This window comes from Quercus lobata, chromosome 2 (assembly GCF_001633185.2).
Source record: "Quercus lobata isolate SW786 chromosome 2, ValleyOak3.0 Primary Assembly, whole genome shotgun sequence".
In the NCBI taxonomy this organism is placed as follows: Eukaryota; Viridiplantae; Streptophyta; class Magnoliopsida; order Fagales; family Fagaceae; genus Quercus; species Quercus lobata.
Genome location: NC_044905.1, coordinates 98,137,502 through 98,153,332, shown reverse-complemented (window position 1 = coordinate 98,153,332; position 15,831 = coordinate 98,137,502). Strand labels below are relative to the sequence as shown.

General features: G+C 38.0%; 1 pseudogene; it reads left to right on the top strand.

Moving 5' to 3' along the window:
* The first annotated feature begins 136 nt into the window (after window positions 1–136).
* Window positions 137–15,431, top strand: LOC115974001 (annotated as a pseudogene).
* The last annotated feature ends 400 nt before the right edge of the window (window positions 15,432–15,831 follow it).

Genomic DNA, 15,831 nt, shown 5'->3' with positions numbered 1-15,831 from the left:
TCCGCTATTCCCTTCTAAGATATAAGGTCTTACGTAGTTATTAGTTATGACCTTTTCTTATTTTTGTCATTTTGTATGCCTCGTTGCCTATATAAAGCAGTCCAAAGTAGGTTTCAAAAATCCATCAACACTGCATTCCTCAACTCAAACTTTCTTAATTTTTCCTTCAGCTTTTCCTTTTAGGTGATTCCATCACTATGGATTGTAAGAAACAATTGCAATCTGTGCTGCAAACTTCATCATCCGAGATGAATCCTCAAGCCAATGATGTCCTACATGAACGACGATTTGCCAATTATAAGCCAAACATATGGAACTATATATGATTACCTACAGTCTCTTTCTAGCATATACGATGTAAGAATCCTTTCTAATATCTTCCATGAGAATATTATTGTGACTAGAATTTTTGTGCCCCAACTTTTACAACTTTTATATGTTCAACATTTAATGAACGTTTATCCTTTTACTTAACTACTTTTTTTTTCACAACTTTGATGTTGTGTCAACAGATTCTCTCATCTTCCATTTCAAAAAATAATTATGGCTTCTTCTTCTGTTCTATTTCATACTCTACCGTAGAGAAATTATAATAACTTCTTAAGCAATTAAGACACGTTTGGTACACTATAATAAATCCTGTAATGGAATAGCTATTCATGGGGAATAGGTATTTAGTTGTTTGGTTGTATTTTGTTGTAGGGAATAGCTATTCATAAAGGAATGACTATTCTTTAAAATAAGGAATAGTTATTCTTTTAAAAAGCTATGTAATCTCTATTCCTTAACCCTACAAATTTAAAATTCCTAAAATCTCATTGGCTCCCCCCTCAATTTTCTCTTTCTCCCTCTCTACGCCATGTTAGATTTAGACCCACAAACAACAATTAGGTAGGTTCCTTTTTTGTTGCTATATTTCTCTAGCAAACACTCTCAACGAGTATTGATATCTTGCTAGTCCTTGGGATATTAATAGATGATTATGGAATTGAAGGATTGCAGTTGGGCAATTGACTGTAGGTTTTTTATTTATTTATTTAAAATTCGACAAAACTTCTTTTTTTTTTTTTTTTGAGAAAGATAATTCGACAAAACTGGGTATTTTATTACAGAATGAAAACAACGAAGTACAAATGAAGGTCCAAATTAGAAAACAATATTACAATCTGTGGGGCCCAAATAATTTATGGGCTAGGCCCATTCGCCCTTAGAGAGTCCGAAGGCCCGAGCCAAGGAGAACTATGGCCCAAGTTCTACAATACAGAGCATCTAACAGTTTTGTGATGTAGCCGAGGACAACTCAGTCCTCGGCAGATCCAAAACCCCACCAGAAGAAGAAGGGTAAAACTGGTATAGGGCCAAACTTAAAAGAGAATCAAGGAATATCCGGGACAGCTGCTCTCATTGCCATTCAATGCGCTGCCCCTGACAGAGCCGTACTCTCCAGCTTTATCAACCATCCCCAACAATTCCGGGATTGGACTGATGGGACGAATGTCAGTTTTGTAAAGATTGACCCTACACGTGGACGAAGGACAGCGAATGCAGGCTAGTATAAAAGAAGGAGCAAATGAATCTGAAAGGGGAGGGCAATCTCCAAAAAAGAAAGACTCCATAGGGGGAAACACCCTAATAACATGTGCAGACCATAAAAGGACCCGCCGTCGGGTAACCTGGGAAGACCTTAATGGTCCTCGGACCAAGTCCGAGGAGCCCAATCACAGTGGACGCCACGCTTCACGGCTTAAATGGTCAAACCCAACTCTTTTCTTTTACTAGAACCCCTCTAAAATCGAGCCCGGAACATCGCCCCGTGACCAACGGCTAGCTTTTCAAGCCCACTCTCTACAAATCATATTGTGAGGGATCTTTCATGCGCGAGCCCAACATCCTTCTTGGGCCGCCAGAGAATTGTGTCCTTACAATTGGCGCCGTCTGTGGGAAAGCTTGCGCGTTGGTGCAGGTGGCGGTGGAGTCAGCTCTCTAGCAAGCAGAAATTCCTGGGGCCTCCTCCGACTCCGGCGACATACAGTTGTTGCTCCGGCATAAGCTTCTGCTAGGGGCTACGCCTTACAGTGCCAAGGGCGCGGGCATCTCTAGGGGCTTCCGGCCTCAAGCCAACTTTCCCCGCCCTGGTATAGGGGCTTATGGTCGAAGAGTAAACCGAATAAAAGAAATTTCACAAGTTTTGGACAGAACCAAGGCCTTGCATGGTCCTCGAACTCAAGCCTATGGGGAAACCAAGTACATAAAAGAAATTTTACAAGTTTTGGACAGAACCAAGGCCTTGCATGGTCCTCGGACTCAAGCCTATGGGGAAACCAAGTACATAAAAGAAAATCCACAAGTTTTGGACAGAACCAAGGCCTTGCATGGTCCTCGGACTCAAGCCTATGGGGAAACCAAGTACATAAAAGAAAAACAAGTTTTGGACAGAACCAAGGCCTTGCATGGTCCTCGGACTCAAGCCTATGGGGAAACCAAGTACATAAAAGAAATTTTACAAGTTTTGGACAGAACCAAGGCCTTGCATGGTCCTCGGACTCAAGCCTATGGGGAAACCAAGTACATAAAAGAAAATCCACAAGTTTTGGACAGAACCAAGGCCTTGCAGAACCTATGGGGAAAAGTACATAAAAGCCAAGTTTTGGACAGAACCAATGGTCCTCGGACTCAAGCCTATGGGGAAACCAAGTACATAAAAGAAATTTTACAAGTTTTGGACAGAACCAAGGCCTTGCATGGTCCTCGGACTCAAGCCTATGGGGAAACCAAGTACATAAAAGAAAATCCACAAGTTTTGGACAGAACCAAGGCCTTGCATGGTCCTCGGACTCAAGCCTATGGGGAAACCAAGTACATAAAAGAAAATCCACAAGTTTTGGACAGAACCAAGGCCTTGCATGGTCCTCGGACTCAAGCCTATGGGGAAACCAAGTACATAAAAGAAAATTACAAGTTTTGGACAGAACCAAGGCCTTGCATGGTCCTCGGACTCAAGCCTATGGGGAAACCAAGTACATAAAAGAAAATTACAAGTTTTGGACAGAACCAAGGCCTTGCATGGTCCTCGGACTCAAGCCTATGGGGAAACCAAGTACATAAAAGAAAATCCACAAGTTTTGGACAGAACCAAGGCCTTGCATGGTCCTCGGACTCAAGCCTATGGGGAAACCAAGTACATAAAAGAAATTTTACAAGTTTTGGACAGAACCAAGGCCTTGCATGGTCCTCAGACTCAAGCCTATGGGGAAACCAAGTACAAAAAAGAAAAAAAAAATATAACAAGTTTTGGACAGAACCAAGGCCTTGCATGGTTCTCGGACTCAAGCCTATGGGGAAACCAAGTACATAAAAAGATCATAAGTTTTGGACAGAACCAAGGCCTTGCATGGTCCACGGACTCAAGCCTATGGGGAACAAGTACATAAAAAGATTATAAGTTTTGGACAGAACAAAGGCCTTGCATGGTCCCGGACTCAAGCCTATGGGGAAACCAAGTACATAAAAAGATCATAAGTTTTGGACAGAACCAAAAGCCTTGCATGGTCCACGGACTCAAGCCTATGGGGAAACCAAGTACATAAAAAGATCATAAGTTTTGGACAGAACCAAGGCCTTGCATGGTCCTCGGACTCAAGCCTATGGGGAAACCAAGTACATAAAAAGATCATAAGTTTTGGACAGAACCAAGGCCTTGCATGGTCCTCGGACTCAAGCCTATGGGGAAACCAAGTACATAAAAAGAACTACTATGGCACACAAACCTCAAGATCCATCCGAAGAGAACTCCTCGTTAACAGTTGGGTCAATCCCTTAATTGCACGGGTTCCCCGGTCTACCCTCGGATCCCCTGTGCCAAAGGGAATAATGCGATACGGTACAGCATATTACCCGAAAGCACAAAGTCCTTCGCTACTCGACTATCATCTCGGACGAATTGTTTAGAGTTTATCGTTCTCGGGAATTGGTCTAGCGTGCATCGCGCAGCACTCAACAGTTATCCTGGTTAGTTCCATTAATTTAATCTATTGAGGATTACCATCGTTATACTTGATAATATTTGCGAGTTTAATCTAATAGGGATTTGTGTTAAAGTATTCTTCTGCCCAGAATATTGTTGAAGGCAAGCTTAGACTTAATATTCAGGCCCAAAGTAGTTGTTGCAAAAAAGTATGTATAAAGAAATAAACACATCTTTTATTAAGACAAAAGAACAGCACAGTGTACAATAAAAAGCTGAAACAAGCTTACATTAGAGTTAACTGCGTAAGCAAAAGAAAAATACAAAAGAGTGAAGATAAAGCCGAGGAGATAGCTCGGAGGAGAGATTGGCTACTGTTCCAAGATGCCGTCTAAGGAAACTATTCCTCGACGCTTCTACATGCCCATAATTCAGGCAGCCAAAGAACCTGACCTCAGGCTAACACCATCTATAGAAAAGGTGCAGGGAGCCGGAAGTTGGGAAGCCCCCGCAAAAATTTGCCTGCTACAAGGCAGACGGCGCTGATGGCGGAAATTCCTTCTTCGGACATACCAAAAATCTGGCATGACCAGAACCTGCTTCGGATTTTGACTAAAAGAGGAAGGAACCCCATCTTCCTTCTGTCAAAACGGAGGACTGGCTCGAATCTGTGCCATCCTTGTCCATACCGTATCACCTGGAGGAGTCGGTGCCTCTGAAGCGCGCGGAGACCTTCCACCCCCATCCACGCCTCAAACATCTTGCTTTAAGGTAGTGGCACTAGAAAGAGAGATCGCGGATATGGAAGAAATATGGTTCCGAAGAGAACAGGAGAGTTCATGTGCAAGTAAAGTGATCCCCTATCCTATTTATACCCAGAAATGAACCGGTGGCATTTAATTCGTGCAAGTTTCCAAGGAATGCTACGGATGAAGCAGACTTGGCTCAATTTCCAACTTCATCCTCAGCCGTAGGATTGGAAGATCCTCGAGAAGGCGCACCTCGAACACTGGGACGCCAAAAAGTACCGCGTGACCAAAGACTATGGAAATGCCTCTTAATTTGTGGGCCTGGTAAATTCGCGGCCCAGGCCCGTTCTGCATGGAAGCCCACGGACTGTGGCCCACACCAAGGAATAACCGTTGCCGAGGACAACTTCCTGCTCGACAGCTTGTGAGACACCTGAGGAAAGACCAAGTGCATAAAAAAAAAAATAAAAAAAAAGTTCTGGACAGAACCAAGGCCTTGTATGGTCCTCGGACTCAAGCCTATGGGGAAACCAAGTACAAAAATATTTATTATTACGAGTTCTGGACAGAACCAAGGCCTTGTATGGTCCTCGGACTCAAGCCTATGGGGAAACCAAGTACAAAAATATTTATTATTACAAGTTCTGGACAGAGCCAAGGCCTTGCATGGTCCTCGGATCCAAGCCAATGGGGAAATCAACTACTCGGATAAGAAAAGGTTTGGATTTCATAAGGTGGGTTACTTGATAAAAATGTCAGATCACATGACCCACGGCTTAAACACCATAAAAGGTTAAGGACAACAAATTGTAAGGAAGGTGGTGGAACGCCCCAGTATTCAATGGCCTAAGAGGGCCGTTCATTTAGTGGGTGGTATGTCTTCAAATGGTTATTCCTCACACGGCATCAAGCCTTCGTTTCTCTCCTCGGCTAGCAGGGGGTAAGTATTACTTTTTACTGGTTTGCCTTATTGTGCCAAACACTTCTATTAAAGTTATGGCCACATCTTTTTATTATTAAGTATTTTGGTCTTAGTCGTCATTGATTTAGATGCGATATTATTGAGCCGAGCAGCACTTGCAAATTTATAAAAACAAAGAGACAGAATATGCGAAATGAAATGACAACAATTTTTTATTAATATGAAAAATTATTACAATGTACAAAAAGGGGCCTCCTGCTTGCCTTCTTATAAGAAGAGCAAAACGGGGGGGGGGGGGGGTATTAAATGCATTCAAATTTCCAAAAAAATCTAAAGAAAAAAGAGGTGTCCGTTCCACTTCCCCACCTTATCAGATGAGTCGCCGGACATAAATGAGCCTCGTAAAGGGGAGTCATTAAGGGCGCATCTGGGACAGCCAAGCGGCAGGAGTAGATCACGAGCAGACTAAAGGGAGTTCCTTGAAGACCGGTTAACTTCCTAGACAGGTGGAAAACCGCCCACATTAATGCGGGGCTGAACTAAATAAGCCATACTAAAGGCCCGGGTTTACCAAAACCCTCATTTCCAACCCAGAAGTCGGATAGCAGGGTTTTGAGGGGCTATTGTGGGGCCTAAATAATTTATGGGCCAGGCCCATTCGCCCTTAGAGAGTCCGAAGGCCCGAGCCAAGGAAAACTATGGCCCAAGCTCTACAATACAGAGCATCTAACAGTTTTGTGATGTAGCCGAGGACAACTCAGTCCTCGACAGATCCAAAACCCCACCAGAAGAAGAAGGGTAAAACTGGTATAGGGCCAAACTTAAAAGAGAATCAAGGAATATCCGGGACAGCTGCTCTCATTGCCATTCAATGCGCTGCCCCTGACAGAGCCGTACTCTCCAGCTTTATCAACCATCCCCAACAATTCCGGGATTGGACTGATGGGACGAATGTCAGTTTTGTAAAGATTGACCCTACACGTGGACGAAGGACAGCGAATGCAGGCTAGTATAAAAGAAGGAGCAAATGAATCTGAAAGGGGAGGGCAATCTCCAAAAAAGAAAGACTCCATAAGGGGAAACACCCTAATAACATGTGCAGACCATAAAAGGACCCGTCGGCGGGTAACCTGGGAAGACCTTAATGGTCCTCGGACCAAGTCTGAGGAGCCCAATCACAGTGGACGCCACGTTTCACGGCTTAAATGGTCAAACCCAACTCTTTTCTTTTACTGGAACCCCTCTAAAATCGAGCCCGGAACATCGCCCCGTGACCAACGGCTAGCTTTTCAAGCCCACTCTCTACAAATCATATTGTGAGGGATCTTTCATGCGCGAGCCCAACATCCTTCTTGGGCCGCCAGAGAATTGTGTCCTTACACAATCCATGAGAGTTGAGGATATTTGCCATTTCTTTTTAATATTAATATTATTAAAAAAATTATATTAATTGATCTTTTCCATTTTTTATGGGGATATTTGCCATTTCTTTTTTGAATCATGAGCTTTTTCCTCTCAATCATTTTTGTTTTTAACATTTATGTAGATATTAATTTTGAACAAACAACACACGTATTAATTGTAAAATTAATTAATTTGTACTTCATAAAATGTTAAAGGTAGAACCACAAAAATTCTAAATATAAATTAAAAAAAGAAGGGTATTTTAGGAAATTTAATTTAACTGGGCTTTCACTTCAACATCTTTATTTTGTTGTCACCAAACAAATGAATAGTAATAATTATTCCATTACAACTTCTTTCATTCCTTTTAATACTTATTTCTATTCCTATGTAATTACCATTACAATGTACCAAACGTGCCTTTAGTTTCTATAGTATAAAATATGACTCTTAACACGTTATTGTATTTGCTTCTAAAATTATAATGCATCAATAGGGAATATAGGTGCGTGTAAATAGACCACAAGTATTCAAGTTATTTTATTATGGACAGAGTATTTTTTCAAACCAGTTTAAAGGAATTTTTTCCTACTTATTATATGACAATTCATAAAATCATTCACGTGTCATATTTAAAAACTTTATGACTTACTAAATCAATGGAATGACTAAAAATGAATGTGTAGGTAGTAGGAATTTTGTTTCCTAAACTCTATCCTTTCATTATTGTCCATTCTCATCTTTAGGTAGCCCCTCTGCACGTAATTTTCACTAACACAATTAAGATTTGGGACAATGGTGTTTTTTCAGGGTCAAGAATATGAAAGACGGATACAGAAACTTAAAGAAGATGTAAGGATAATATTTGCGAATGCAGTGGACTCTGTGGCAACGTTTGAGCTGATCGACAGCATAAACAAGTTAGGCCTAGCAAGCCACTTTGATATTGAAATCAAAGAGGCTCTAGACACCATTGCATCCACTAAGATGAAAATTTCTAGTTCAGAAGAGGATCTCTACACTACTGCACTATGCTTTAGGCTTTTTAGGCAGCATGGCTATGAAGTTTCTCAAGGTAAAATAATCTTCGAATTTAAATCATGTCATTTATGTAGCCGATCCTAACTAATCTGTTGAAAATCCATAACTGACCCCAAAAAAATTAGAAACTAAAACTTGGTTGTTGTTTGAAGTCCTAATATCTAACTCCAATACATTCTGTGCAATTCAGATATGTTTAGAGGCTTTATGGATGAAAAAACTGGTTTGTTCAGAGACAACACGCACATAAATATCAAAGAAATGCTTGAGCTTTTGGAGGCCTCATACTTGGGTTTAGAAGGTGAAAACATTCTGGATGTGGCTAGAGATTTCTTAACTGCAACTCTCAAAGAAAGAATTTCCAGTTTAGATAGTGACCTTGCCAAGCAAGTGGTCCATGTTTTGGAACTTCCATCACAAAGGAGAGTACAGTGGTTTGATGTCAAATGGCACATCAATTCATATGAGAAAGACATTCACATGAACTCGAGCATACTTGAATTAGCTAAACCTCATTTCAACATAGTTCAAGCCAAACTTCAAAAAGATCTAAGGGAATCATCCAGGTAGGTTCCAAAGAATAATGTGATTTGTGAATATATATCTTATACACCAAACTCACTTTACATTGCACAAAACACTAATTAGCATGAAGAGAAACAACTTAATTACTTGTACCTTTGTGTCATTTAGGTGGTGGAGAAATCTGGGGCTCACGAAGAACTTGAGTTTTGCAAGAGACAGATTAACCGAAAGTTTTATGTGCTCAGTGGGCCTTGCTTTCGAGCCTAAGTACACATGTCTTAGAAAATGGCTTACGAAAGTCGTTATTCTGATACTGATAATTGATGATGTTTATGGCACATTGGAAGAACTAAAGCACTTCACAAATGCCATAAATAGGTCAGCATTGCAGAATATCACTGCTGAAAACTTTCAATATAAAATAGGGTTAAATATACTTTTAGTCCTAAACTTTTGGGTTGGTTTCATTTTGGTCCTCACGCAGTTTTTTTGTTTTACTTTGGTCCTTACTAATAAAATGCTTATGGATCACATAATTATAATAAAAAATAAATAAACTACTTTAGGCAAAGCATCGTGTAACTTAACTAACACTTCCCTAATATTTTTAATGGAAATGTTCAGGGTTTGAATAATTTTTCTTCGAGAGGCTCTTTAAAGCCAATTTTGGTGAGCAAAAACACCAAAAACTCACTCCAACAAATTCTCTATCTCTATATTTTGGAATGGAGTTGCTACAGTACCTCTCTTGAAGTAGAAAATATTGTAGCATTTACAGAAGCACTTTCAAAAATTTTTATTTGTTAAAATAATCACCTAGTTGAATAAAAAAATTATTATTTTTCTCTTTCCTCCGTTTCTCTTTCTTCCTCGCTCTCTCTTTCACTTCTCATCAGAAAAGACTCTCTCTCTTCTCATCAGAAAACAACATAGACGAAGGCCAACTCTCTCTGCCAGCTCTGTGTGTGTGTGTGAGTGAAGTGAGATGAAGAAGAAAGAAAATAAAAAACAAAAATGCAAGAGGAGAAGTCAAAAGATCATGGTCAGTTGTGTGTGTGTGTGTGTGTGTGAAGTGAGCCAAAGAAAAAATAAATAAAAACAACAAGGTAAGCACAGAAGAGGAGGAGAAGCCAGAAGAATGGGGTTCATGTGTGGAGAACAAACAAAATGTAGATTAATAGGAGAAGAGTGGGTAGTGTGTGGAGTAGAAAAAATAAGAAGGAAAAAAGAAAAAGAAAAAAGAAGATAGAGATGATTCTAGAAAGTGAAAAGTATGGATGAAAAAAAAGGAAAAAATTTATTAAAAAAAGGGAGAAATATTATGTCACAATATTTTTACAATATATTCACAAAAAATTCTAAATGATAAGTTATTATTGTCAATTACAAGTAAAAAAAAAAAATTATACAATGGGTTCAAATTAAAACTAGTAAAAACTTATTACCTAAAATTTGTTGTGAAAATATTACGAATATGACACTTCTCAAAAAATAAAATAAAATATGAGGAAAAAAATTATATAAAAAAAAAAGAATAAAGAAAAAAAACTAAAAAAAAAAAAAAAATAAAAAAAGATTAAAGAAATAGTAAAGAAAGAATGAAGAAATAATATTTAAGTGAGATGGAGAAAGAATATAGAGTCTGTTGGAAACTGTATTTGAAAAAGTAGGTAAGCAAATGGTAAATGTAATTGTTCACTCTCCAAATAGTACAAAAATTTGGAGAAGTTATTAGAGATGCTCTAATTATTAAAAAGAAAAACGTAATATTAGATAAAAGTTTACTCTAAAAAAAAAAAATTAAATGAAAATGAAAGTAATTTTCTTTTCTTTTTCTTCATCCCTCCCCCCTCCAAGTTTCTTTGCAACCAAACATGTGTGTATGGGGGGGTGGAGTGGGGAGTGGTAAAATAAACAAAAGAATTTTTTTTTTTTTTCAAATAAGTGATACATAGCCATTATGTTATTCATGCGAGTAATTTGTGTCAATTAGGTGTTGGCAAGGATAACAATGAAGCACACAAGTACAAAAACGAAACAAAAAATTGAGGACCAAAAATACTTTAAAGCCCTGTTTATTTCAATGTAAAAACATTTCAAGGAAAATTATTTATTTTCTGATGTTTAGTTATTTTCCTGAAAATGCTCAAAAAATATATTTGTTGGAGTTGGTCTCATGTGAAAAATCATAAATTTTATATTTATATTTAATATAAATATGAAATAAAAACTTTGATTTCTCACTTTAATATATTAACAAAATAACTTAGATCAACCTGCACAATCAAAATAAAATTTTTAAAAATTACACTAATAAGCATTTTTTTTTTTTGTTGAAACAGAAGCATATCATTCATTTACTCAACAAAATTAGCATCTTGGTACAAAACTTCTCTAGCTATTGGAGGAACATCTTCCATCCAATACATATCCTCAGTAATATCCCTAGCAAATTGGGCTAATACATGAGCAACCCGATTTCCCCCTCTTCTAACACAATCAATCCTTACCCACTGCAAATTACAAATCAAATGTTGAATATCCCCAACCACATTCCCTAGCAAGGATTGATCAATCTTCAGTGATGAAATAGCTGTCATAGCTAAACTATTATCTCCCTCAATAACTAATTCTGAGAAACCTGCATCCACTGCAAATTCAATCGCTTTCCTACAAGCAAGGAGTTCAACTTCTGTACTGCAAAACACTTCCGGACCCTTAGCTGCCATGGCTGCCATAACCTCTCCTTTCTCATTGCGTATAATAGCACCAAAACCAGAATTGTTGAGGCTTGAAAACACTACTGCATCAAAGTTAAGCTTGAAGACCGACTGTGGAGGAGGTTGCCAAGTATCCCGAGCTGGCTGCCTAGCTGATTCAGTTCTCATCTGATCTTGGGTAGTCCGAAAGTCCTCTAACAGCTCCCTAGCTCGAGTGATCAACCATCCCGGGTCATGGAATTTCCCTCCATAGACAACCCGGTTTCTTTGATTCCAAATCTGCCAAGCTTGCACCAGAAACTCCTCCATGTCTTGTAGCTCAATCCGATCTAGCAAGTACTCTATTAGGTGAGTAAAGTCAGCCAAACCCGATACCCCCTTCTGCAGAATTTTCAAGCTACCAACCCACACATCCTTGGCCACTTCACACTCCCACAAAGCATGGATTGCTGACTTTGGAAATCTCATACATATAGGATACATCTCATCCTCAATTATTTTTCGTTTTGACAGATTTTGTTTTGTTGGCAATATATCATTGCAAGCTCTCCAGCCAAACACTTTAATCTTGTTTGGAATCCAAAGTTTTCATAATGCAGCCCACGCTTCTTTCCCTACGCAACCCCTTGAACTTTCAACTAAATTTCCACCATGCAATACTTCCCTCGCCACATTATATGCAAACTTGACAGTAAAAAACCCATTTTTATGGTGCATCCAGATTAAAGTATCTTCCACATCTAGTCGGCTTAGTTGGATTCTACAAATGGCTTCCGCATCCGCCTGCTCAAACATGTCCAAAATAAATTCAGACCTCCAAGCATGCAACTCTTGATCAATTAATTCAGCCACAGCCACCTCTCGAACCTCCTCCCTAAGTGGAAACAAAGGCGCATTTGTTGGATAATTCGGTATCCATTTATCCCCTGAAACCCGAATAGAAAGACCATTCCCAACTCTCCAACAGCACCCCTGCTTCAGAATAGGCAAAGCAGCTACAATACTCCTCCACACAAAAGAACAATTTGGGGATTCCTTAGCCTCTAATAATTGAGTTCTAGGGAAATATCTAGCTTCAAGGCATTGATATACTAAAGAACTATTATCATGCAGCAACCTCCACCCTTGTTTAGCTAACATAGCTAAATTAAATGCCCTTAAATCCCTAAAACCCATTCCTCCATCCTTCTTTGATCTTGTTAACTTCTCCCATCTTTGCCAATGAATTTTCCGTTCATCCTCCACTTGCCCCCACCAAAATTTAGCACACATTGCATCAAGTTCATCACACAGTTTTAAAGGAAGTTGAAACACACTCATGGTATATGTAGAAATCGACTGAGCAACAACTTTTATAAGTATCTCCTTACCAGCCCTAGACAACAGCTTCCCTTTCCAACCCTGCAACTTCTTCCAAATTCTATCCTTCAAATATAAGAATGCATGATATTTAGATCTCCCTACTAAGGTAGGCAGCCCCAAATATGAGTCAAAACGGTATACCTCCTATACTCCCAAAACCCTCAGAATATCATGCTTCTGGCTAGCTGAAGTGTTACTGCTGAAAAAGACTGAGGACTTCTCCAAGTTGATGCATTTACCCGAAGCATTAGCATAAGTTTGAAGCACCTCAGAAATTACTTCCACTTCATTTTGTGTTGCCCTGTAGAATAAAAGGGAATCATCTGCAAACAACAAGTTAGAAACTTATGGTGCCCCTCTGCAAATAGAAGCTCCATGGTGCCCCTCTGCAAATAGAAGCTCCATGGATTTTACCATCATTTTCTGCTTTTGCCAATAAAGATGTGAAACCCTCTGCACACAATAGAAACAAGTATGGAGAAAGAGGGTCTCCTTGTCGGATTCCCCTAGATGGAAGCACATTCCATAAGGTTTTCCATTGAGTAGAATAGAGAATGATGTGGTAGTAACACAAGTCATCACTCTCTCAATCCACTTTCCTGGAAAACCCAACTTCTGCATTACTCCCTGTAAAAACAACCATTCGACTCGATCATAGGCTTTGTTGACATCTAGCTTCAATGCCAATGAACCTATCTTGCCTTTCTTCCTAACATGCATAGAATGCAAAGCCTCATATGCCACAATAACATTATCTGTAATAAGTCTACCTGGCACAAAAGCACTCTGGGTGGGGGAAATAATATCAGGAAGCACTTGTTTCAGTCATTTTGAAGGTTTAACGAATAATTTGGTTATTTTAAAGGATTTAGAGGTATTTTAGTAGTTTTGAGCACATTTTGGTTATTTTGGAGATATTAGGGGTATTTTTGTCATTTTTGAAAATTTTACGATACTTTTGTCATTTTAGATGTTTTAGAGGCATTTTTGTGGTTAGTTGTTATTTTGATATTTTGAAGGTTTCAATGGTGTTTTGGAGGTTTAAAGGTATATTTTTCATTTTGAATAATTTGGTTATTTGTATCATTTTTTAGTTTTCTATTCTTTTAAGATTGAAATAAGTCAAAATGTTTTACTCATATCCCCTAAAACGAGTAATATATTTTCAATTGAAGAAAATATTTTTTCTGCTCAAGGGAAAATGATTTCAATTTTATCAAAATTTTCGACCATTCTAAAAGCTTGAAAACCAGAAAATAAAAAAGAAAAAATAAATTTTCGAAAGATATTTTATGCCAAAACAAAAAGTGCCTAAATCTATAAAATAGGCAAATAATTGTTTTACAACATTAATAATTATGCTTACCAAAATATTTAATTCAGGTGGGATGTTAGTGAAACTCAACAGCTTCCAGAGTGCATGAAGACTTGCTTCCTAGCTCTCTACAATACTACTAATGAAATCGCTAATGAAATTCAAAAGGAGAAGGGTGCTTGGAACCAAGTTTTACCTCATCTTAAAAAAGGGGTACTCATCTGCTCAATTTCCATAATATTTGGAATTTACTCATTTGTTCATTTTTCATCATGTTTAATTGGAATACATATATACACAATAGGTAAAGATCATCGTTATTGAAATTATAGTGAATATCTTTTTCTTTTTTCTTTTTTAATAGTGGACAGATTTTTGTAATGCATTATTTGTGGAAGCAAAGTGGTACAACATGGGCTACAGTCCATCCCTGCAAGAATATCTAAGTAATGGATGGATTTCATCGACTGCCCCATTACTTTTGGTCCATGAATTCTTTTCTATGGGACATGAGGTAACAAACGGGATGGAAGATTTTCTGGAGAAAAACCAAGAAATTGTGTATAATATATCTATGATAATTCGACTTTGCAATGATTTGGGGACTTCAGTGGTAATTACTCTTTCCTTATACAACAATTTTACAAACTATTGATGTAGTTTTAGCATTTTCCAAATAATTATTAGTAAATAAAAATGTGATGTCATTGACAGGTCCTGATTAGAATTAATAAGAATTTGTCACATCAATAATTTGTAAAAATATTATAAAATAATTTATATCTATAACATTACTCATAAGAGGAAAGAGTAATGTTATAGACACAAACTATTTTACAATATTTTTATAAACTGTTGATATAGTTTTAGCATTTTTCAAATAATTATTGGTAGATAAAAATGTGATGTTAATGGTAGGTCCAGATTAGAACTTAATAAGAATTTGCCACATTAATAATTTGTAAAAATATTATAAAATAGTTTGTGATGATACCATTACTCATTCTTTATTGGTTATATAGAACATTAATTAATTATTATGTCCATATTAGAACAAACTAATTGGTATAGTAACTTGAAACAGGCTGAGAGAGCAAGAGGTGATGTTCACTCATCAATCCTATGTTATATGAGAGAAGCTGATGTTTCAGAAGAAATTGCACGGAAGCACATCGAAGACATGATAAACAAGAGTTGGAAGAAAATAAATGGGCAATGCTTCAACCAATTGCCAATGCTGCAATCATTTGTCAATATTGCAACAAATAATGCTCGTGTGGCACATAGCCTTTACCAATATGGAGATGGGTTTGGGGTTCAAGACCGAGACACTCGGAAAAATATCGTGTCTTTACTGGTCGAACCTCTTTCCCGCTCCACTGAATTGAAATGTCAAACTATGGAAAATGGGTCAATTTGTCAGCTATGAATATATGATGTTACAACTTAGAATTGTAATCTGGATGGTGACTTGAATAGCTAGGTTAAGTGCATGGCTCTCTACATAATGCGATGAACGAGTGCTTGGATTGTAACGTGTAATCAATATTCGGTTCATAGTTAAATAAAAGTGCTTTTAAAACATTTATATTTGATGTTTTGATTGATATTTTCGACTCTTTGAGTGTCTGTGACCACTACGATTTCCTTAATCTTGTTGATGTTGACTAGGAACTCTAATGGCTTGTTTGGAAGTTAAAAAAAGGAGGGGGAGGAGAGTAAAGGGAGGGAGAGTAATTTAATTACCTTGTTTGGAAATTTTTTAAAGAAGGAGGGGGAGGGGTTTCAACTACTTCTAACTCCTCATTTTTAATTCCCCCAAATTGGGG